This window comes from Oryctolagus cuniculus, chromosome X, assembly GCF_964237555.1.
Source record: "Oryctolagus cuniculus chromosome X, mOryCun1.1, whole genome shotgun sequence".
Classification (NCBI taxonomy): Eukaryota; Metazoa; Chordata; class Mammalia; order Lagomorpha; family Leporidae; genus Oryctolagus; species Oryctolagus cuniculus.
In genome coordinates, this window is record NC_091453.1 from 124841332 (window position 1) to 124867757 (window position 26426).

The window sequence follows — 26426 nt, forward strand, 5'->3', positions numbered from 1 at the left end:
TGAACCGGCGCCCATGTGGGATGCTGGCACTGGATGTGTTGCTTAGCCTTTTATGCCAAAGCACCACCCTTGATAGAGATTACATTGACTCTGAAAATTTCTTTTGGCCAAATGGATACTTTAATGATATTGATTCTTTAAATTCATGAACATAATGCCTTTCCATTTATTTTTGTCCTCTTCAATTTCTTTCAGCACTGATTTGTAGTTTTCATCGTAGAGATCTTTCACTCCTGTGGTTACATTTATTTCTAGATACTCAATTTTTGTAGCTATTGAAAATGGGATTGCTTCTTGATTTGTTTTCTAAATAATTTTACTATTATTTGGCACAACACTACTGGTTGTTGTATGTCAATTTTATATCCTCTAATTTTAATGAATTTGTTTATTAATTCTGACAACTTTTTGGTGGATTATTGGGAGTTTTATATATATAGTGTGTATATATATTATATATCTATATATTCATATCATTTGCAAACAGTGACAGTTTAACCTCTACCTCCTCAATTTGAATGTCTTTTATTTCTTTCTCTTGCCTAATTGCTCTGACTAGTACAACTAGTACAACATAGTGTACTATGTTGAATATATGTGGTGAAAGTGGGTATCTTTATCTTGTTCTACATCTTAGAAAGAAAGCCTTAAGCTTTTCCCCATTCAGCGTGATGTTATCTATTGGCTTTTTATATGTGGTCTTTATTATATTGAGGTGTATTCCTTCTATATCCAATTTGTTCAGTGTTTTTATCATTAAGTGGCTGCTGAATTTTATTGTATGACTTTTCTCAATCTATTGGGATGATCATATGATTTTTATGCCTCATTCTGTTGAAGTGATGTATCATGTTTATTTTTTTAAAGATTTATTTTATTTATTTGAAAGACAGAGTTACAGAGAAAGGTAGAGGCAGAGAGAAAGGTCTTCTACCTGATGGTTCATTCCTCAGATGTCCACAACAGCCAGAGCTGAGCTGATCTGAAGTCAGCAGCCAGGAGCTTCTTCCAGGTCTCCTATGTGGGTGCAGGTGCCCAAGCACTTGGGCCATCTTCTACTGCTTTCCCAGGCCATAGCAGAGATCTGGATCAGAAGAGGAGCAGCCGGGACTAGAACTGGCACCCATATGGGATGCTGGCGCTTCAGGCCAGGGCTTTAACCCACTACACCACAGTGCTGGCCCCATCATGTTTATTTTGTTGTAGATGTTTAGAGCTATCTCTCTATCTCTAGGATAAATCTCACTTGACTATGGTGAGAAAGCTTCTCAACATACTATTGGATTCAGTTTTCTAGGGCTTTATTGAAGATTTTTGCATTTGTTTTTATCAAGGTTATTGGCTTACTGCTATTTTACCTTTTGTTGTGTCCTTCTCTGGTTTTTCTATCAAATAGTTATGCCTTCACAGAATGAATGTAGAAGAAATTTCTTGTCTTCAAATTTTTGGAATAATTTAAGTACAATTAGTGCTTATTCATATTTAAATCTTTGATAGAATTTGGCAGTGAAATCAGCTGTTCCTGGTATTTTCTGTGATGGGAGACTTTTAATTATAGATTCAATCTCATTGCTCATTATTACTCTGTTAAGTATTCTATTTCATCATGAGTCAATCTTGGTAAAATTTATAATTCCAGGAATTTTTCCATTTCTTGTAGATTATCACATATTTTGCTGTATAATTGTTCAGAGTAATCTCTAATAATCCTTTTTATTTCTGTTGTGTCAGTCATAATGTCTCTTTTTTCATCTCTGATTTTATGTATTTAAATCGTTTTTTCTTAGAAAGTCTAACAAATGTTTCTCTTTCTCTCTCTCACTGTCTACTTTCCCTGTCCAAAAAAAAAAAAAGTGTAACAAATGGTTTGTTACTTTTTATTTTTATTTGACAGGTAGAGCTATGGACAGTGAGAGAGAGAGAGAGAGACAGAGAGAAAGGTCTTCCTTCCGTTGGTTCACCCCCCAAATGGCCACTACATTCAGTGCTGCGCTGATCCAAAGCCAGGAGCCAGGTGCTTCCTCCTGGTCTCCCATGAGGGTGCAGGGCCCAAGCACTTGGGCCATCCTCCACTGCACTCCCAGGCCACATCAGAGAGCTGGACTGGAAGAGGGGCAACCTGGACAGAATCTGGTGCCCATATGGGATGCTGGTGCCGCAGCCACAGCGCTGGCCCATGGTTTGTTACTTTTATCTTTTCAAATAACCAGCTCTTCATTTCATGATTTTTGTATTGCTTTTTCCTCTCTATGTTGTTTAGTTGTGCTTTCATTTTTATTATTTCCCTCTTTTAACTATTTTTCTTTAATTTTTTAATTTAATTTTTTTTGTTTTATTCTTTCAAGTTCAGTAATAATTTTTTTATTTTATATCTGCTTTTTCATGAAAGCATTGATTGCTATAAACTTCAACCTTTTTACTGCTTTAATTGTATTCTATAGTTTTTGGTGTATTGTGCTACCATTTTCATTCATTTAATAATTTAATAATTCATTTCATTCATTTAATAATTTTTAAAAATTTCTTTTGGTGCTGACATTGTGGTGTAGCAGATTACGCCACACTAGCACCCCATGTTGGAGTGCTGATTCAAGTTCCAGCTGCTTTGCTTCTGATCCAGCTTCCTGTTAATGCACCTGGGAGAGCAGCAGAGGATGATCTAAGTACTTGGGCCTTTGCCAATCTTGTGGGAGACCATGATGGTGTTTCTGGCCCTTGGCTTCAGCCTGGCCCAGACCTGGCTGTTTTTGGCAACTTGGGAAGTTAACTAGCAGGTGGAAAAATCTCTCTCTCTCTCTTTCTCTGTATGTGTATGTGTGTGTGTCACTCTGTCTTTCAAATAAATAAATGAAAAAGAAATTGTTTTTCTATTATTTTTTATTTTTTAATGTTTTCTTTTTTGTTTAGAATTTTATTTCTTAATTTCTTATTTGACCCATTGGTTATTCAGGAGTAAGCTGTTTAATTTCTTTTTTTTTAATTTTTTTTTTTTTTGACAGGCAGAGTGGACAGTGAGAGAGAGAGACAGAGAGAAAGGTCTTCCTTTTCCGTTGGTTCACCCTCCAATGGCCGCTGCGGCCAGTGCGCTATGGCCGGCGCACCACGCTGATCCGAAGCCAGGAGCCAGGTGCTTCTGGTCTCCCATGGGGTGCAGGGCCCAAGGACTTGGGCCATCCTCCACTGCACTCCCTGGCCATAGCAGAGAGCTGGACTGGAAGAGGAGCAACCGGGATAGAATCTGGCGCCCCGCCCAGGACTAGAACCCAGTGTGCCGCGTCGCAGGCGGAGGATTAGCCTAGTGAGCTACGGCGGCGCCGGCCAGTTTAATTTCTATATATTTAATTTATGCACCTTTCAAAGTTTTTCTTCTTAGTGATTTCTAGTTTTATTGTATTATAGTCAGAAAAATTACTTGATATGATTTCTATTCTTAATGCCCACCCCTTATATCAGAGTTCCTTGATTAGAGTCCTGAACCCGCCCTCAATTTGGAACTTCCTGCTAAATGTGTACCCTGGGGTAGGGGCAGCAGATGATGATATAAATAGAGTCCCTGTCACCGTCTTGGGAAACCTGGATTAAGTTTCAGACTCTCAGCTTCAGCCTGGCCAAGTCTCAGTTATTACAGGCATTTGGGGGAGTGAAGCAGTGTGTGAAAGATCTGTCTCTCTCTGTGTGTCTGTTTCTCTCTCTCTCTCTCTCTTCCTCCCTCCCTCCCCCCTCCCCCTTCTCTTCTCACTTCTCAGTCTCTCTCCCTTTCAAATAAAGAAAATTAAAGAAATGTAAAGTTGTTCAGATTTGTTTTATGAGTTAGCCAGATGATTTGTCCTAGAAAATGTTCCATGTTCTGTTATGAAGAATGTGTGTTTTGCAGCAGTTGGAAAGAATATTCTGTACACATCTGTGATATTCAGTTTATTCAGGGTGCAGTTTATCTTTGCTATTTGTTGATTTTCTGTCTAGATTATTTGTTGATTTTTCCATTTCTGAAAGTGAGGTTTAAATTCTCCTACTATTGTGTTTAAGTCTGTCTCTCACTGTATGCCTATTAATATTTGCTTTATACATTTTGGTGCTTGGATATTGGATGTACATATATTTACATTTTCTTCCGCTTGCTGAATCCTGTATCATTATGGAATGGCCTTCCTTGTTTCTTTTAATTGCTTCTGATTTGAAATCTCTTTTATCTGATAAAACTATGGCTGCTGCTGCTTTCTTTTGTGCTCCATTTGCATAGAATATCTTATTCCAGCCCTTGACTTTCAGTCTGTTTGTTCTTAGAGATGAAGTGGCTTTCTTTTAAATAGCATATCGTTTGGTTTATTTTTTTTTAAAGCCATTTGGTGATTCTATGTCTTTTCTTATGAAATTTAATCCATTTATATTTATGATAATTATTAATATGTAACATCTTACTGCCACCATTTTGATATTTTCCAGTTTGATTTAGTTCCTTTATTCTTCTCTGTCTTACAGTCTTCCTTTTCACGAAAGTGATTTTTCTCCAATACTGCATCTACTTACGATTTTTGGCAAGCATATTGTATATTTTTGCTTTCTTCTGATATTGATGCCTGTCATTGTTCTTCTAATTTTAGTCATTTCCAGTTGAAGAATTTCTATTTGGTTTACTCAATTACTTCCATCTCTGGGTTATCTGTTGGTTGGAGTATTAAATCTTTTCTCATGCTTTCTTGAAGTTCCCTGAGTTTCCTATTTTGAAATCTTCACCCAAGCATTTGGATCATTTCAATTCCTAGATGGTTGGTTTCTGGCAGCTTATTTTTGCTTTTTAGGTGAGGTGTTGGTTCCTTGGAAGTTCCTGGTACTTGTTGATGTACACTATCATCTGTACATTGGAGGATTAGTTATATCAGTCTGGCTTCATTTGTGACTGTCATCTAGAAATTCTAAAGACTCTATCATTTTCTCTAAGTCTGCAGAGATATCCGCTATTTCCGCACTAAAGTACCTTAGTTGAGGTTGATCACAGTTGTGCTATTAGTGTATTTTTACTCTTTTAGTTCTAAAATACTCCCCAGGTTCAGATTTGTTCCAAATCCACAGTTGTATTGTTCAGAATGAACTGGGGAAGTGCCTAACGAGAATAGTTCATCCCGATGAGCCTCTTACGTGGGCTGGAGGAGCATCAGACCCCTAGCCCTGTGGCCAGCGATGCCAGATTTCTCAATCACACCCAGAGTGCACAGCCTACTGAGACAAGCACAGACTGCAGTTAGGACCCAAGTCCAGCCTGATGTGATCAGTCTCTGCTGAGATGGTCTCACTGCCCAACGCTGATCCTATCAGCCGCTGTTGATGCTGGCTAAGGTATTAATCTGAAAGTAGATGTTTGTAAAAATTAAGAGTGAGAATGGGAGAGGGAGGAGGAAGAAGGGTTGAAGTGTGGGCAGGAGAGAGGGAAGTATAACTATGTTCCTAAATCTGTATATAGGAAATGAAACTTATGTAACAAATAAAATTTTAAAAAAAGAATCCCTGGAATATAGAAAAAAAGACTGCTTAACCAACCAGAACCATAGAACTCCACTTGATATCAATGTCCATCCAGAGACTCTGTAGGCACTGGCCTGGGGGCAGGCATGGTTAGCATATGCTCAGTATTGGATTCCCCAACATGACACTGTGTTGTGTCCTGATACAGTCCTATCGTTCCTTGCTATATGGCCAAGATTGTAGGAGGGATGTTAGAGGCAACCCCTCAGCCACTCATGAGGCACTAGGCGAGTCACACGTGCTTCTCATAACCACTAGGCTTTGTGCAGTCTTGGGGGTGCATGCCAGGCCCAAGTGAGGCTGACAGTGACATATGCTGAAATTAGTTCATGTCACTGGAGCACAGGTCTCTGCATGATACTGGGGCAATTCTAGAGACACCATCCACAGCCATTGATCTTGAGACATGGGCCATTTGGTTCTGCCCAATGTTGGATTTCACCAGCCTGGCACTGAGCCACAAGACAGTCGTGAGGTTTCTTGTTCTCTGCTTAAGGTTGGAGGAGAGTGATAAATGCAGCACTAGGCAATCCAGACTGACATTAGGCTGGGTTACACCTGAGTCTCACCGCCACTGAGCTCCACAATGTCTCAGGGCTATATTCCAGGCTCACTTGAAGCTGGTGGTGATAGATACAAACATGAGCTTGTTACACCAGAGCACAAGTCTCTGGCTGATGCCAAGGCAAGTCTACAGGCCCTGTCTGTGAGAACTGGCCTGGGGTTATTGGCCTTTGGGCTTTGCCAGGTATTCAGTCTCATGACAGCAATCACAGCTTTGAGCTTCAAGGCATGTCATCAACTCTTTCTCCTGCCCTTATCCTCAACAGCTGGAGTCTTATTCCACTTTCTGCTAACTGTTGAGAAAGGGTTAGCTGAGGTAGTTCCTGGCTTCCAGGCTATGGAGGATCCAAATGCTCATTCCGCAAGTATGAGCTTGGTGGCGGGAGCTATTGGCTCCTCTCTATCTCTGATTTTATTACAATGGGCCTTGCCCTGGGATTCAAGTCTAAGGACTGAACTTACTTCCCTCTCCCTCCCCAAAGTGGGTGGTGTGTATCTCCATGCTTCAGTAATTGGATCTGGGGAAGGGGTGAAGTGGGTAACTTTGTCCTTCTTGCTTTCTTCACTGTGACTTTTCTTACTATATAGTAAGTCAAGCATTGTGGTCCCTCAACTAGCTTCCATAGCACTTGTGAATATGAATATGACTTAGTGTGTGAAGAGCTGTTCATATTGGTGTCTTTGTGAGGAGGTGGCTATCTCCTGCTTTCTCCCAGGAAGCTGGAATCAGGAGCAGAGCCGGAACTCAGACCCAGGCACCTTGATAAGGAAGGCTTACAACCACGGCAGGGAATTTTACAAGAAACTGTTGGGGAAATTGTCATATTTCTTCCGATACTGGGTTGCAGAGCTAGCTGTCATGCATGCTTCACATTCAAGGCATAGTTAAGGCTCCTTCACATGGGCAGCAGCCTGTTAGCTCTCCTTCCCTTTACGTCAGGGCCTGACTCATTTATCTGAGATATTTACTAAGTCGCTTTCCTCCCATTCATGAAGCTTACATCTCTGAGGCAGAGATCTTAGATTTTGTTATCTCTTCACTTTGTTAAGTATATTAGTCTTACACGAAATGAAGGTGGCCACAGAAGATATTCTTCCAGCATATGTTTGGGCTCCATTGATAATTAGTACTACAGAATATATGTTTATTTTCCGGGTAGCTTGTTTTTGTTCCTCAAAGCCAGAAAAGAAATCTGTCACTATGACAATCCAGTAAGAGTAGTGAGTAGTGTCAGTCTCTTCAGAAAGTCCTTCAAAGGGGCATTTTTAACACGGATTTCATGGCAGAGGGTATATTCGATTGCTTTTCAAAATGGCATAAGTGTGGATTAATCTTGCCCTTGCTGTTATCCATCTTTCATTTTTACAGCATCTTTTCCTCTTTGCTAGGAGGTGTTATATCAGGCAGCAGTGAAGCAGGCAAGGGAAGCACAGACCATTAGCAGCCCCTTTCTGGAACCAGTGCTACTCAACCAAAGTGCTATCCTACACGCTGACTTCTGAAATTACAAGATGATAAAAACATAAGACAAGCATTTAGCTATAGTGCTTTCTGCTCCACAACATCACACTCTCCCTTCTAATTTTCTCCTTTCCTGGTTTGTATACTAGTGATCTTTCACTGATCCCCTTTCATCATTCAAGTTTTAGGGCCCATAAAGCCTTGACTGGAGGAGTAAGTATTTCATCTCACTCACTGTGAGAAGCAAGGACTTTCAATTTCCGTTAAGAGAATGCTTAGTTCTCAGATTGTTGGTTTAAGCATAGAGAGTACAATTAACTTGCATTGCATACCATACAATCCGAGGACAGTTCCTCACAATAATTTTTAATAACATTTGTGCTGGCTTAGCTCTAAACTCCACAGTGCCTGCAACAGAATGATCCCAGGTGCTCCACTTGCTCTGAAATGTTGGGCAGCAATAGTGGAAGTGAGTTCTGGGAGAGAAGCCAGATTGCAGTTCCTGTGTAAGGATACCAGGGCCCAGGCAGAGACTCATGCACTTGTGTCCAAACAGCAGCTGGAGGCCGGAGCCATTTCCAGGTACGTAAGATGAATTCCCAAAAATGTTATACATCATCCACACAGCTTTTAAATTTGTAAATTTTTCATTGGTTTACCAATAGGCCCTGTGCAAATCATAGTTTTGTTTGCCAAAGCAAAATAGACCTTTGGAATTATTTGAAAGAGTAACATACAGAAAAAAGGAGAGAGAGAGAAACTCCATCTTAGTCTCTCTTATGAGTGGCAGGGGTCCAGGCACTTGGGTCATCATCCTCTGCCTTCCCAGGAGCATTAGCAGGGAGCTAGGTTGGAAGCAGAATAGACAACACCCGAACCAGCATTCTGATATGGGATGCTGGGATTGCAAGCTGTGGCTAAACTCATTGCAACAATATTCTAGCCCCAATCTTTGGAATTTAAATTCTCCCCAGCCATTCAGAATTGTGAGGTTTTGAAACTTAGTGTTTCAAATATTAAAAGTGTTAAATCATAATACTACTAGAAAAAGTATGGCTTCTTCCTAATGGTACTGTTTTCCTACATTCTCCCATTTTTACCTTGTGGAAAAATGCTAGTCAAAGATCTAAATAATTGTGATGCTCTGTCTAACATTACCTGTGTAAACCCTCAACTGACCAATGGAATGCAATGTGTATTTCAGCCTGCTTATTTTCTTTTCAAAGGGCTTCAGATTACTAAATAGCTCTATACATTTACGGATTTAGTTTTCTGTGAGTTCTTGTTCACAAAAAGACATTGAACACAAGCATGCTTCTGAATTGTTAATTAATCTCAGTTTTCTTTGCACTGGTTTTGATGTAATTCATCAATTTAAATACTATCCCAGCATACAGATTAAAATTTATATTTATTTCAAATACTATAGCTTTATCACTTATGATAAGCCACGTGGATATTGGATGTTCTTTGTGTATATCATTGGCCTGTAACATCTTAATATAAAAAAAGCATCTTGCCCAAAATTTCATCACATGAGAATTTACCAAAGGTTGCTTTAAATCTCTAATATAGCTATGTGTGAACTTTCCAAGAACAACTCAGATACCTCTTCCTGGGACTTTATGCATAAATTATCCTATCAAAGAGCTGGTATTTGTTCTGAGCTCTTTGAAATTCTAATCACTTGTAGACACCTCCCCAGGCCAGTTGTCTTTTGAAATTCGGATTACTTACAATTGGCCATTCATAAGTATTGAAATATACAAAGTGGAGTGCCATTCATTTAGGAACCTTTAAAGATTTATTGCTCCATTTTATTTAATGGAAGTTTAAATGTTTGATAATGATTTTTAAATGATACTAAAATTGTTTTTATTTTAACACTAAGTCTTTCTGATATCTTCTGTGCATGCAAAATAACTTTAATTAAACAGATATGGTGGCCAGAAATCATAAACTGGAAACCACCTTAACATACCAAGTTAGTTCCTCTTGATTTACCTTACTAAGAGTAGGAATGTGTAGGGATATGTGTGGATGCACATGCTTGCATGCAAGCGCAGGAACAATCAATTTTCCTAAAAATATCCACAGGTGAAGGCTTTATTGTTTTATTTGATATTGAATTTTGTTTCTATTCAACACTATTTCAGTAGATTCTGTTAGGAAACTGGCACAGTTGTAGCCAGGTGGCCACATGGCCCAGCTACCTGAGCCAGGCTCCACCTCCATCCTAATGGGATTCGCTGCTCCTGCTTCCCTGCCCGCCCTCAGGCAAAGTTTTAAAAGGGCCTGTTCCTGAACACGTGCTCTCTTGGCCCTTCTCTCCTGCTCTCTCTCAGTTCCTCTCTCTAGCCTCCTCCTCTGGGCTCTTGGCCCTTCTCTCCTGCTCTCTCGGTCCTTCTCTCCTGTGCTCTCTTGGCTCTTGGTTCTCTCTTGGCTCTGCTCTCCTCTCTCCTCTTCTCTGCTCTCTCTTCTCTCCTTGCTAGCTCCTCTCCTCTCCTTTTCTCTCTCTTATACTCTCTTTCTTTTTCCTTCGCTGCCCCTTCACTCTGGTCTGTAGGGTGTTCCCCAATAAACCCTTTCCCTTACTCCGGTGTCCGGTGTGCTTTGAGACGGCTAACATTAAGATATAACAGATTCTTTTTCATATCTGTTCCGCAATTGACTTCCTGCAATTTCGGTTCTTCCCCTGCACTGAAGTGAAATATGCTGAAACACAAGTCTACTTTGATATTTGTTGAAGGACCAAATTTGCAATCTCTTTGGTTCATCTTGATGTTGTCAGGAAGTATCGGAAGAAACTTTACTTATAGCAGGCTTCATGTCCCACTAATAGCATCAGAATTTTTTTTTTAATGATACATGAAGGTACTTCAATAAATTCATGAAAAAAGAATTAAAAGTTATGTTTATTTTGATGCAATTTTTTTAACCCATGTGAGCATGTGGTCTTCAGAGTTGGAAATGCATATTATACAAAATATTTATGAGTTTCAATTTTTTACCAAAATAAGTTTATCTTTTAATTCTATGTTTTCTTGAACTTTTTAAAAGACTTATTTATGGGATTGGCACTGTGGCGTAGCGGGTTAAAACCACCACCTGTAGTGCCAGCATCGCATATGGGTGCCGGTTTGAGCCTCGGCTGCTCCACTTCTGATCCAGCTCTCTGCTATGGCTTGGGAAAGCAGTAGAAGATGGCCCAAGTCCTTGGGCCCCTGTACCCTTGTGGAGACCCAGAAGACACTACTGGCTCCTGGCTTCAGATCAGTGCAGCTCTGACGATTGCTGCCAACTAGGGAGTGAACCAATGGATGAAAGACTTTCTCTCTCTCTCTCTGTCTTCTCTCTCTCTCTCTCTCTCTCTCTCTCTCTGCCTCTCTGTAACTCTGCCTTTCAAATAAATAAATAACAATAAAAAGATAGTAAATAAAATAAATATTTATTTATTATTTGAAAGGCAGAGTTACAGAGAGAGAGACAGGGAAATCTTCCATTTGCTGGCTTTCTCCCCAGATGGCTGCCAGGAGCTTCTTCTGGGTCTCGCATGTGGGTGCAGGGACCCAGGGACTTGGGCCATCTTCTATTGCTTTCCCAGGCCATAGGAGAGAGCTGCATCGGAAGTGGAGCCGCCAGAACTAGAACTGGTGCCCATATGGGATGCTGGCACTGTTGGTAGCAGCTTTACCCACTATACCACAGGCCCCTTCTTGAACTTTTTGAAGTCCCTTTGTGTTAGTTCTAAAGTACTAACACTCATATAGGTTGGTTCTCATCATTCTATGCTTGGGTTAAAGCAACAGCTTATTAATGTACCTGTATACTTTCGACACTATCCTCTACACCATCCAAAACTTCATCATCTGATTTGCACTGGCAGGTGCCTATACTGTAAGAACTCATTGATCAGATCACTTTTCTTTTCTAAAGACTTCAGTGATTACCTTTTGGAGATAGATAAAAAGCAACCTTCTTCTCCTTGCCTTTTGAATGATGTAAGTCTGGCTTCAACCTGTCTTTGCAATCTCTTCTTCCTGTGCTCACTAATAAACCTCTTCTAACTGGGACTTTAAATGTGTGATATTTGTCTGTTTGCCTTTCTCTGTTCAATATTTATTTTATTTTATTTTAACAGGTTCAATATAGTTCACTAATAAAATTCTCACAATATATTGATTTTCCCTTTCTCCCCCCCGCTTCTCCTCCCACCCTCCACTTCTTTCCCTTTCCCCCCTTCTCTCCCTCATTTTTTTCCTTTTTTTTTCTTTTTCTTTTTTTTTCTTTTTTTTGACAGGCAGAGTAGACAGTGAGAGAGAGAGACAGAGAGAAAGGTCTTCCTTTTGCCATTGGTTCACCCTCCAATGGCTGCCGCGGCCTGTGTGCTGCGGCTGGCACACCACGCGGATCCGATGGCAGGAGCCAGGTGCTTATCCTGGTCTCCCATGGGGTGCAGGGCCCAAGTACTTGGGCCATCCTCCACTGCACTCCCTGGCCATAGCAGAGAGCTGGCCTGGAAGAGGGGCAATCGGGACAGAATCCAGCACCCCGACCGGGACTAGAACCTGGTATGCCGGCGCCGCAAGGTGGAGGATTAGCCTAGTGAGCCGCGGTGCCGGCCTCCCTCATTTTTTTAAAAAGATTTTATTTACTCATTTGAAAGGCTGAAATGAGAGGGAGAGACAGAGAGACCCTCACTACATTCGTTCACTCCCCAAATGGCAGCAATGGCCAGAGCTGGGCTGATCCAAAGCCAGGAGCCAGGAGCCAGGAGCTTCCCCTTGGACTCCCACATGGGTACAGGGGCCCAAGTACTTGGGCCATCCTCCACTGCTCTCCCAGGCTACAGCAGAGAGCTGGATCAGAAGAGGAGCAGCCAGGAATAGAACTGGCACCCATACGGGATGTGGGCATCACAGGTGGAGGATTAACCTAGTACACTACAACACTGGACCCTCTCCTTCACTTTTGAGATAACATATCTCTAATTTACATTACAGTCTAGGGCCTAAAGCTCCACTAAATAATAAGTTTGACAAGTAAAAAGCAGGAAGACACTAGTTTAGTGGAAATGAAGGCAAGGGCTATAAGCAATCATTGAATGGAAAAATGACCATTTCACCCATATACAGTAAATTTTAAAGTAATCACAGATCATTAAGTCTATAGTAGTACAATATTCTTAACCATTGGTTTGACAAAACTGTGAAACAAAGATTGACAAAACTGTATTTGCCACAAACTGTTACAGGTATTTCTATTTATTGTTATTGTTTTTTATTTTTTTTTCTTTTTTAATTTTAGCTCACACTTTTTTTTTTTAGAGATTTATTTATTTATTTGAAAGAATTACAGAGAGAGGAGAGACAGAGAGAGAGGTCTTCCATCCACTGGTTCACTCCCCAGATGGCCACATGGCTGGAGCTGTGCCAATCTGAAGCCAGGATCCAGGAGCTTCCTCCAGGTCTCCCACGTGGCTGCAGGGGCCCAAGCACTTGTGCCATCTTCTACTGCTTTCCCAGGCCATAGCAGAGAGCTGGATCAGAAGTGGAGCAGCCAGGATTAGAACTGGCATCCATATCAGATGCTGGTGCTTCAGGCCTGGGCTTTAACCCACTGCGCTACAGCTCCGGCCCTACTCCCCCTTTTTTCAACAGGAAATACCTGTCTTTCCCTATCACACTCCTACCCACTGTTAAGGGTCTACCTCTATTCGTTGCATCAAACTAGCCTCCTCTGAAACCTACAGTTGCTTCCCCTTACCTAGCCCTCTCTCCTCTCTGACATGCGCATTTATTGTCACTCTGCCCTTGGATAGAAATTTTGAAATTGATGCTATTGTTACTTTTCAGCTGTATATGTGTGTATATTAGATCCTAAGAGTAGAAATTATGCTTGATAATTGCTAATATTGCTGAAAGCATTTCACACATGGCTTAGATTGGGATAATTTTAATTTTCTATTTATACACAATTAAAGATAAGCAACCATGGATATAGTGGACCTTAATAGTGATGTGGTACCATATATGCATATATATATAAAATTCATATTAGCTTTGAAAATGAAAACAATATTTTAAATGATTTCTGTTGAAATTACTCATATATTTGACAAGTGGAATAATATGATTATTAAGTCTTCTCTACTATGATTTCATCTGAGTCAGATAGTGGGGAATATCATTATGTTTTTAGAACTGTATCTACAAAGCACATTGAATTTGTTAAAAACTAATTTATATTTTTAAAGAAAGAAAACACAGTAAATATCATTTTTCAATTTTTTCTACCCTCCTTAAATGACCCTCCCCTTGCACACATGCATAATCTATGAGTTTGGGGCTGATGCTGTGGCGCAGCGGGTTAATGTCCTGGTCTGAAATGCTGGCATCCTATATGGGCGCCGGTTCAAGACCCAGCTGCTTCGCTTCTGATCCAATTTAATCCCATCAAGGTGGCATGTACCAATGCCATCTCACTAGTCCAAGTGATCAATTTCAGTTCACAATTGATCATAATGAAAGGACTAAGAGTCAAAGGGAGCACATAAACAAGTCTAGTACCTGCTAACACTAACCGATAGAATAAATAAAGGGGAGAGTGATCCAACATGGGAAGTGAGATACTCAGCAGACTCATAGAATGGCAGATGTCCTAAATAGCACTCTGGCCTCAGAATCAGCCCTAAAGGCATTCGGATCTGGCTGAAAAGCCCATGAGAGTATTTCAGGCATGGAAAGCCAAGACACTCTGGCAAAAGATCTCTGTGAGTGAGATCTCAGTGGAAAAAACAGGTCTTCAAAGAAGGAGGTACCTTTCTCTGAAGGGAGGAGAGAACCTCCACTTTGACTATGACCTTGTCTAAACAAGATAAGAGTCGGAGAACTCAGAGGGCTTCCATAGCCTTGGAAACTCATGACTGGAGCATAGGGGGATTGCTGATGCCATAGACAGGAGTGTCAATTTGTAAAGTCAACAACAGGAGTCACTGTGCACTTACTCCTCATGTAGGATCTCTGTCCTTAATGTGCTGTGCATTGAGATTTAATGCTATAACGAGTACTCAAACAATATATTTCACTTTGTGTTTCTATGGGGGTGCAAACTGTTGAAATCTTTACTTAATGCATACTAAACTGATCCTCTGTAAAAAAAAAAAAAAAAAAAAAAAAGAAAAGAAAAGAAAAGAAACTATCAACTCCCAACTTGACTCTCACTGGGATTAAACATGACAATAGGTCTGATCTGATTTCATCATCATTTAAAAAAAATCATCTATTATTTTTCACTTTATGTTTCTGTGTGGGAGCAAACTGTTGAAATCCTTACTTAAGGTATACTAAGCTGATCTTCTGTATATTAAGATAATCGAAAATGAATCTTGATGTGAATGGAAGGGGAGAGGGAGTGGGAAAGGGGAGGGTTGTGGGTGGGAGGGACGGTATGGGGGGGAAGCCATAGTAATCCATTATTCGTACTTTGGAAACTTATATTCATTAAATAAAAGTTAAAAAAAATTAAAAAAAATTTTATTTATTTATTTGACAGTCAGAGTTACACAGAGAGAGGAGAGACAGAGAGAGAGAGAGAAAGGTCTTCCATCCGATGGTTCACTCCCCAATTGGGCACAATGGCCTGAGCTGCGCCGATCTGTAGCCAGGAGCCAGGAGCTGGGAGTTTCTTACGGGTCTCCCATGTGGGTGCAAGGGCCCAAGGACCCGGGTCATCTTCTACTGCTTTCCCAGGCCATAGCAGAGAGCTGGATCAGAAGAGGAGCAGCCAGGACTAGAACTGGCGCCCATATGGGATGCCAGCGCTTCAGGCCAGGACTTTAACCTGCTGAGCCACAGCACTGGCCCCCTGGGTAGGGTTCTTGTAATGCAATGAACAATACAACGATCAGTTTCCTGGTTTTCTTTTTGCTTTATACATTCTAGTATTGGAGCTGACAGTCAGCAACTGGAAAAAAATCAATAAGTGCAGATAAAACTGCCCTCTCCCCAAGCCTGCTTTTTTAAGCTATGGGACCTGGAATGGGCAGCATAACAAGGCAAAACTTTTAGAAAATAACTACTCTGCTGTTGCCAAAAACCACAGAAAAACTTGTAGATCTACCATCACCACAACTAGTGAGAACTGAATGATAAACCTGGACTTCCACCGTCATCAGGCTGTAATGAGACACTCCCACCTGTCCCTACTAGGGTTGTGCCAGAGAAACTGGATAGGGAGCTGGATTTTTGTCTCTTCCATTTGGTAACAAGCTATCTCCTCATTCCACCATGCCGTTAGAGGTCTAATGGTGAGCCAGGGCTTTCACTTTCATGCAGAAGCAATGAAGTGACTCCCTATGTCTCTGATGGAATAACATAGAAGAGACCTAATAAAGAGTCAGCACTTTCACCACCCCATGGCAGTAGCAAGATCAATCATTTCATCACAATGTCAGTGGAGGCCATGTGGGGAGCAATAATGAGGCACTCCTACCCCTTACCAAGGGAGGTATCTATGAAAGCCTACTGGGGAGACCTATGTCCAACTCTGTAAGACAGGAATCAGGAGTCCTTCTCTCTCACGGTTAATGGAGGCCAAGTGGAGAGCCTGGACTATCACCTCTATTCTGTTCTTTCCCTTCCAAGAGGGAGTAAAAGGAAGCCAACCCAAGTCAAAGTACAAATGGAATTCAGATTCTTGTAACATATTACACAAAATATTCAAATTTAATAAATACTAAGAGTCAGTTGATCTGGAACCGAGTGGCAAAGAATCAATAAATGCCAAAAATGAGATGACAGAGATGCTAGAGTTATCTGGCAAAGATTTTAAAGCAGCCATCACAAAAATGCTTCAATAACCACCTGTAAACATTCGTGAAACAAAGGAAAAAAAAGCAGTCTGAGTTAAAAAATAGAAGCTATAAAGTAGAACCAAAGGGACATTTTAAAATTGAAAAATAAAGCTAAAATAAAAAAAATTCAAAAACCCATGATTGAATGCCAAAAATCCATTTCAGACATTCCTTTCTTAAGATGTCTTATCCTAAAACAACTGATTTTTTTCTCACCACCTCTCAACAGATGGTTCAACTGATTTTTTGGGAACAATGACACAGTCTTACAAAGACTTCTTAAATCTAATTTTTCCCCTCTCAAGAGGTTTCTAATTACCACTGAGTTGTTCAGTAATGAGTAATGATCATGTGTTTTGAAAAGGAAGGGTGTCTGACAATGTTGAACTTTACCTGATAACTTGTATTTTTGGACAACAACAATGGTTAAGAAATTCCATTTACCATTCATGTTCTAGGAAATGGCTTAGTGCAAAGAACCCTCCTCCCCACATCACTTAGAGAAGACTCATGGATGCTCTCCTTTATTACTTTGATTAGATGAGACAGAGACCTACCAAATTCCCATCATTCCACTCATAAATTGTTAACGGGGCTTTATTATGTCTTCTCTGCTTATCTCAAGTCACTAAACTTTGTCCCATCCTAGAGCATTGACTGGAGGAACACTGTTCCTTAATGGTAACTTCAGAGAGAGACTAAACTGACCTTACGGGGAAACATCTAATACCTAATAACATTACTCCTATTCACTTTGATCTCCCACACTTGAGTTTTTCTATCCTTGTTTATTCTCCCAACAAAAGAAAAGCCCTTTCTGACTTACCTTTGAGACTTTGCAGAAGTCACGGTAACAGCATTCTCCCTATTTCAACAGTACTCTCTTTCATAATAATCCTTTTGAATGGACTCTTCTTATCTCAGTGTGAGCTTGTTTTTATTTGATGCTGTCTTTCTAGAATCAGAGGTCTGTTTTTGAATTTTAAGAATTATTTTTGACTTACACTATGGTAACAAGAGTAGTATGGAAAGATCCTGTATACCCCTCATGTCCTCATGTTGATTTTCTCCTAATTTTAACAAATTATATAACTATAGTCAATTATTCAAACCAGGAAGTTAATATTGGTATGCCATTATTAACTAATATACCTTATTTGAATATTACCATCTTTTTGAGAATATCATTTTTCTGTGCCAGGATCTAATCCAGAATAGCATAATGTGTTTAATTGTAGTATCTGCCTAGTGCTCTCCAGGACAATGGATGAAGTTTTCCAGAATCTTAAATGATCTTGATGATTAGACATTCTGTCTTCTAAATGTCTCCAAATTTTGCTTTTTCTGATATTTATCCCAACTCAAATTGTGGCAATTTTTTTTGTTCCATTGTACAACCAAAGTACTATCATCTTTCTCAATGCATCTTATGCGGGAATACCTGGTGCCAGTGTGTCTTATTACCAGTGTTGACCTTGGTTTATTGCTTAATTTATTATTTTCATATTTTCTTAAACATAAAGATATAATTGTTCCCTTTGTAATGGGTAGAGACCTTGGGAGAGATTTTTTGAAACTCCACTAACATTTAATTTCTCCAAAAACTTCTTCTGATTTTATATTGATCAAAATTATTTATTTTTTCATCTTTGCCAATGGTTACTTTGGATTTCTCTAATTCTTTTTACTTTTATCAATTGGAATTTTTTAAGGAAGAGCTATCACTTCCACTAAATGTATTTAATCATACGTTCTATTTGCTCTTTCTATCAGTGTGGACATACAAATATTAATTTTATTTTTGGATTATAATACTATATTGTATTATTCCAGTTGTTTCAGCTTTGGTAATTGGGAGATCTTTCAAATTGACCCCCTTTGCCCTTTTAAAAAGTTCCTGTAGTTTTTGAGAACTTCCTTATTTTCTGGCACTACATGCTATTCTTCTATTTTGTATTTTTTCATGCTCCAGCCCGGAAAACCACCACTTTTGAATGTATCAATGATTCTATTATTGTATATTGGTATGTAGAAATGATCAAGGTGATTCTAAAATTTATATGGAGTTCCAAGAGACTAAAATAGCCAACACAAGAGAAACAAAGAAGGAAGTTGGAGGATTCACACTAAAAAGTATGAAAATTTACTATAAGGCTACTATAATTTAGTGTGTTATAATGACACAAGATTAGACAAAATGACTAATGGAGTAGAACACAGAATATAGAAATAAAGTCATACATATAAATGACTTGTGATATGCCACTATAATTTGATGTTAGAAGATAGTGTTTTCAATAAATAGCACTTGTTCCATTAGATTTGAAGAATAAAAATACAAATCTTTAGCCCCCTACTTACATCACATTCAGAATTAAATTCAAGATTGATTATAGATTTAAATGTCAATGGAAAAACAATGACTCTTGTAGAAGAAAACATCAAAAAAAAAGAATTATATTAAAAAGTACTTTTATAGGCAAGGAAAAGACTGGTAAAAGATATTTCCAATTCCTATATTTACCAAGGATTCCTAGTTATAATATAGAGAACAAACACTAAAACAAAAACAGAAAGAGACAAAAAACTAAAAATAAAAAGAAAGAAATGAGATCAACAAAACTCAAATGGACACTTCTCAAAAGATAATGGTCAGTAACCATATGAAAAGGTATTCAATATTATAAACTGTCAATGAAAATTCAAGCCAGGAGCATCAATCAAACCTTCATCCAAACGTCTAAAATTAAAATAACTTAAAATATCAACTGTGAAAAAAGTACAAAGAAATGATATAATCTGATTTTTTTTTTGTAAAGATTTATTTATTTGGAAAGAGAAATGACAGAGTGGGGAAGAAAGAGAGAGAATATATTCCATCTACTGTTTCATTCCCCAAATGCTCACAACAAGCAGAGCTGGCCCAGGATGAAACCATGAGCCCAAAACTCAATGAAAATCTCCCATGTGGGTGGTATGGATCTATCTACTTCCCGGCATGTGCATTAGCAGCATCTGCAATTAGGAGCAGAGCTGAGACTCAAATCTAGACACTCCAAAATGGGATGTGTTCATCCCTACCGGATCTTAACTGCTAGGCCAAATGCCGGCTATTTTTGCCCATTTTCAAATCATATTGTTTTCCTACTAGAAAAGTATATGAATCCCATATATTTTGGATATTAACCTCTTCTCAGATGTATGGGTTGCAAATCCATTCGCCCACTATGTATACTGTGTCTTGACCCTTGGTTGTTTTCCTTTGCTGTGCAGAAGCATTTTACCTTGATAATCCCAGTTTTCAGTTTCTGCTTTTGTTGCTCTGGATTTTTATTCATATCCAAAATATCACTGCCAGATCAATGTCATGCAGATTTGCTGCTACATTTTTTCTTCTAATTTTTGCATTTAGGCTTTAACCATTAAAAACTGTGACTTTTCTGATTGCCAGGATACCAATGCATGCAGCAAGACATTGGCCTTGGGTCCCACTCTGTGAACTTGGTCACTGTGATAATGGCTGTAGTGTCTGAGACACAAGTAGTCCCACTAGAACATCAGATCCTGGATCTGTTGTGTGAACATTTGTCTTATATAATTTGAATCTGGGAAATGCAATGAAAAATGGATAAATAAATACATGGACATGCGCTTTTAGAGAACATGCACAAGTTATAATTATTTTCTAAAGGGCAAGTTTGGACAAAAGAGCTTAGTAGAAGAGAAATCACTTTAAAATGTATTAAAATGACTAGGTAGATGGTTTTAGTCCAGAAACTGGAAGGTATTACAAGTACAGGAAATATCACAAGTAGAGATTTGCTGGAGCTCAGGGTTTCAGGAGGGGCAGACTTGAGTTTAAGGTATAGAAAGATGCTAGAGAGCCTGGGATATAAGAAGGACCTTCACCAGGTTAATGGTAAATGCATGCTATGGAAAAATAGTATATATTTAAAATTCAGTACCAAAATAAATTTATCTTTTACTTCCATTTTCCCATGATCCTTTTGAAGTATTTCCATACTCTATTCAGCGATTTGGATGAAGTTCCCAAGGCAAGGGATTTGTCGCAGAATGAAGGCCAAATCATCATGGAAGTTTTGGTTATTGTAAAACCTAAAGTGAAAGACAATTTGACAAGCAAAATTCTGAAGAATTTGTTATTATTCCTCCAGTAACATGATAGTCAGGATATACTCCCACATCCACACTGAACTCTGACTCAGAAAGAATATATTTCCAAAGATTTTATAATTTCCAAATTAGTTATTATAATTTTCTCAAATTTCCTTCATTAGTGTTATTGTTCACATGATAAGTTTTTCATGGTGATCATTGTAGAGGAAGGTATGAATGGCAAGTCTCACATAAAGAACACATATTATTAAATAGAATTCAGAAATTTAGTATTATTACTTTGATATTGTAATTAGGTACTCCAGGTATGTGCTCTTTTCTCATGGTTAACTGACCCTAAATAAAGAGATAGACATAGTCTAAGTAGGTATTCTAATTATAGTACAAAATGAACAAAGAAAAGCAATAATGTAGCTATAATAATGTTTAAAGTCATTCCACCTTATGAAAAGTGTCTGCTATGAGAGAGCAAAGTGTAAAGCATTCTACACTCTTTGAGTTCTCTGCTAATTATATTTAATATCAATAGTAATATTGTAGCTCATTCTCTACCTCAGGCAGAGTGACATGGATGAATTTCGTGTCTCAGAAAGATAATTCTGTATGTCTTACAAAGCATATATGGCAATGAGTCAATGCCAGAGGCAAGGTGAGCAGATAAAAGATTTTTTTTTAACTTTTATTTAATGAATATAAATTTCCAAAGTGCAGCTTATGTATTACAACGGCTCCCCCCCCCATAACTTCCCTCCCACCCGCAACCCTCCCATCTCCTGCTCCCTCTCCCTTTCCATTCACATCAAGATTCATTTTCAATTCTCTTTATATACAGAAGATCAACTTAGTATATATTAAGTAAAGATTTCAACAGTTTGCACCCACATAGAAACACAAAGTGAACAATACTGTTTGAGTACTAGTTATAGCATTAAATTACACTGTACAGCACATTAAGGACAGAGATCCTACATGAGGAGTAAATGCACAGTGACTCCTGTTGTTGACTTAACAAATTGACACTCTTGTTTATGGCATCAGTAATCACCCTAGGCTCTAGTCATGAGTTGCCAAGGCTATGGAAGCCTTTTGAGTTCACCGACTCTGATAATTTTTAGACAAGGTCATAGTCAAAGTGAAAGTTCTCTCCTCCCTTCAGAGAAAGGTACCTCCTTCTTCGATGACCTGTTCTTTCCACTGGGATCTCACTCACAGAGATCTGTCATTTAGGTCTTTTTTTTTTTCAGAGTGTCTTGGCTTTCCATGCCTGAAATACTCTAATGGGCTTTTCAGCCAGATCTGAATGCCTTAAGGGCTGATTATGAGGCCAGAGTGCTGTTTAGGACATCCGCCATTCTATGAGTCTGCTGTGTATCCCGCTTCCCATGTTGGATCGTTTTCTGCTTCTTAATTCTATCAGTTAGTATTAGCAGACACTAGTCTTGTTTATGTGATCCCTTTGACTCTTAGTCCTCTCATTATGATCAATTGTGAACAGAAATTGATCACTTGGACTAGTGAGATGGCATTGATACATGCCACCTTGATGGGACTGAATTGGAATCCCTTGGTATGTATCTAACTCTACTGTTTGGGGCAAGTCAGCTTGAGCATGTCCCAAATTGTACATCTCTTCCCTCTCTTATTCCCACTGTTATATTTAACAGGGATCACTCAGATAAAAAAGATTCTTAGAAAACCCTCAAATAAATTGAGTTTAAAATCTACCTGACTGAAAATTTCAATGATATGATTCCTAGTTTTGGAATCTACAGGGCATATTACTTTACTACTCTTTGCTGCATTTGACACCTATACTATCTTCCATCTAATACCGCTCTGAAATTGCACCTACCCAAAATTTCTTTCATGAGCTAAACTTAGGTCCCTAGAGGTTGACCATCCAACATTTCCAGATAATTAGGTCTGTATTTTCCTTTTTTTCCAGTACAGTATGAAGGTCTTTTGAATTGGATATGCCTCTAGAAAGGATATTCTTCTAGCCTAGAGATGATTTTGGAAAGGGATATTTTAGTTGAAGTTCATTAGGCAGAAGAAATACATTTTATAGAGTATTTTAGAAGGTTCATAGAGCCTATCTGGGCCATCAGTTATCATCGTTTGCAAAGTTATCATTGTATTGAATCCATCCTGGATTCTATCACTTCTTTGCTCCTTTCACAAGCTCTTCTCTTCATATCCTCCCTAATTCATTCTTCATGATCATCATTGGGTATTCTTTTAAGTTTTAAAGAATATTGTAGGAGCAAGTATTTGGCATAGCATTTAAGATTCCACTTGTGATGCCCACATCCCATATCACAATGCCTCGTTTAAGTCCCAGCTCCACTTCTGACTCTAGAATCCTGCTAATGTACGATTAGGGATGCAGGCGGTGAGGTACTTGTGTCCCTTCCACTTATGTGAGGGGACCTCTATGGAGTTCCAGGCTCTTGACTTTGGCCTGGCCTAGTCCCATCTGTTGTGGGCATTTTGGAAGTGAACCAATAGCTGGAAGATATCTCTCTCGGAAGATACCTCTCCTCCTCTCTGCTTTTCAAATAAATAAAAATCTATACACTACTGAAAGAATTATTTAAAATTATCTTAAAAATAAACACATTATAAGGAGTTCCTTTAACATTAAGGAAAAAGGAGTGGTGGTTTAGCCTGCTAGCTAAAATGCCTGCACCCCATACCAAGAGTACCTGGTTTCCATTCCCAGCTCCAGCTCCTGACTCCAGCTCTTTGCTAATGCAGACCCAGAGAAATATCAGTAATGACTCAAGTCGATTGGTTCTTGCCAAATATGTGGAAGAGCTGGATTGGATACCTAGCTTCTGACTTCAGCATGGGCCCAGGCCCAGCTAATATGAGTATTTAGGGAGTGAACCAGTGGATTATTTCTCTATCTTTTTTTCTGTCTCCTTGTTTCACAAATAAATACATTTAAAACATTGAATAAATATGGAACTATATAAAACATTGTATATGATTCATATATTAAAAATTATACATGAAAAACTGGAAAACCTCTAACCACCCAGCTCTACTCATCACATTTCCTAGAATTAACAAATTTCACTAGATTTTGAAAATACAAATGCATCATACTATTTTAGTGCAATTTTTCCCATTTTACTTGAAGTCTATGAAATATATTTCCATAGTATAAGGGAACTTCAAAACGTTTTTGGAAAACAATATTATAAAAAATTATGCATGGAATGAGTTTTGTGGTGCAACATGGGAAGCCACCATTTGGAAAGCTCACTTCCCAGCTACTCCATGCTTCTGATCTAGCCAGCAGCTAATGTGCCTGGGAAGCAACAGATGATGGCCTAAGGACTTGGGTTCCTGCCAGCCTATATGGGAACCCTAGAAAGAGTTCTTGACTTTTGGCTCTCGTCTGGCCTAACCCTGATGTCAAAATGCAGACATTTGGAGAGTGATTTAGTGGATGGAAGATATCTCTGTTTCTGTTTCTCTCTGTGTTTCTATCACTCTGCCTTTGAAATAAATAAATCTTGAAAAAAATATGCCTGAATTTCCAAGTATTTTGTACCAAAATAAACTTATCTTTTAAAATACTTATTTATCCATTTATTTATATGAAAGACAGAACTACAGAAAGAGGAGAGACAGAGATTGAGAGACACAGAGAGAGACAAACACACACATACATATACCCACCCAGCCACTCACACATACACATATACATTCATATACATATACACATACACACACACACACACACACACACACAGAGGGAGAGAGAGAGAGAGAGAGAGAGAGAGATCTTCCATCTGCTAATTCACTCCCCAAATGGCTGCAAGAACAAGTAGTGGGCCAGGCTAAACCCAGGGACCAGGAACTCCATGTGGGTCTCCCATATGGATGGCAAGGGTCCAAGAACTTGAAACATTATCTGTTGTCTACTAAGCACATTAACAGGAATCTGGATCAGAAGTGGAGCAGTTGTACTTGAACCAGCACTTTGATACTGGATGCTGGTCTTGGAAGTGGCATCTTAACTAGCTGTACCACAGTACCAGCCCCCAATCTTATATTTTTAATTCCATTTTCCCACAAACCTTTTGAAGTTTCCTCATATTGCATATAGATTTCCCTTTTCCATTTTATCTTATGCCCAGTATTCCTTTGGATACTTGTATTATAAATTATTGAATTTTCTATTGACAAACAAAATGCCCCCAATTTTCCATTACTACAAGCAATATTAGTGAGAATATATGAAACTGAACACTTACATTAGTATTATTATAAGTACGATACAAATACCTAGAAATTAATTTCTGATTCAAAAAGTATATGCATTTCCAGCTTTATTTAATAATAATTTTCTACTTAATTCATTTGTATTTAAAATACACAGTGTGATGATTTTATATATATACACATTGCAAAATATTCACCACTATTAATCTATTTATCATATCCATAACACATATAGTTACCATTTTCTCATTTCTTTTACTGGGGAGAACAATGAATATCTATCCCCTCAGAAAATTTTAATCATACAATGAATATTGTTAAATAGAGTCACAGTGTTGTGTGTTAGATCCCCAGAACTTACTCATCTTGCATAACTGAAATGTTTTACCCTTGACTAGCATCTCCTTACTTTACTCAGTCTCTGGTAACCACCATTCTATTCTGATTTTCCATGGTTGAGTATTTTAGATTCCACATACAAGTAAACCGATGCAATATATTTCCTTAGCTTATTTCACTTAGCATAATGTACTCTAGGTTCATCCATGTGTTAAATAGGGCAAGGCTTTCTTCCTTTTGAAGGCATATGGGTCTGCTTTTCATTGTCTATTTATCTGTCAATGGACATTTGGGTTGTTTTCAAATCTTGGCTATTGTGAATAACATTGGAGCAGATATTTGAATACTTTAGATATAGAGCCAGAAGTAGGATTGCTGGTTCATAAGCTAATTATTCATAAATGAGGAATTACTATTGTCATTTTGGTTCATTGTTTGCAGCCTATTTTGTAGTTGTTCCTTTCTTCTCTAGCTGTCTTAATTTGTTATTTGGGGGTTTCTTTCAGTGATTTGTTCATTTTCTCTTAATATTTTGTGTATTATTATAGATTATTCTTTGTGGTTAGCTCCAGCTGACTTAAAATTTCTTGTAGTTATATCTTTTATTTTTATGTTAATAACAATTTAATTACAGTCACATATGAAGCAGTATATTCTTCCCCTCTACTTTGTATTATTCTAGCCAATTTATTTCTTTTTTATATTTATATCTATTAATAAGGTTTAACTTTTAACTTTAAAAAGTGATCTATGTTCCTTTATTTCAGTGTTACTTTAGTCTGTTTATGTCTGCGTGCTTCCCTCCACCATTGAATTTACAGTTTTATAACCTTTTTTTTAACCAACATAGTTTTTTTAATTTATTTTTTGACAGAGTTATAGACAGTGAGAGAGACACAGAGAGGACAGAGAGAACAGAGAGAAAGGTCATCCTTCCATTGGTTCACCCCTCAAATAGCCACTACAGCTGACACTGCACCGATCCAAAGCCAGGAGCCAGGTGCTTCCTCCTGGTCTCCCATGCAGGTACAGGGGCCCACGCACTTGGGCAACCCTCCACTGCCTTCCCCATCCACAGCAGAAAGCTGGGATGGAAGAGGAGCAGCCGGGACTAGAACTCTTGCCCATAATGGATGCCAGTGCCACAGGCAGAGGACTAACCTAGTGAGCTATAGCACTGGCCCCTTTATAAGCTTTTATATAGCTGTTCAAGTTGTTTCAATTTGAAGAACATCCTTAAGTACTTCTGAATAAAATAGGTCTAATGCTGACAAACTCCTTCTTTTTTTTTTTTTTTTTTGGCCTGGAACTTTT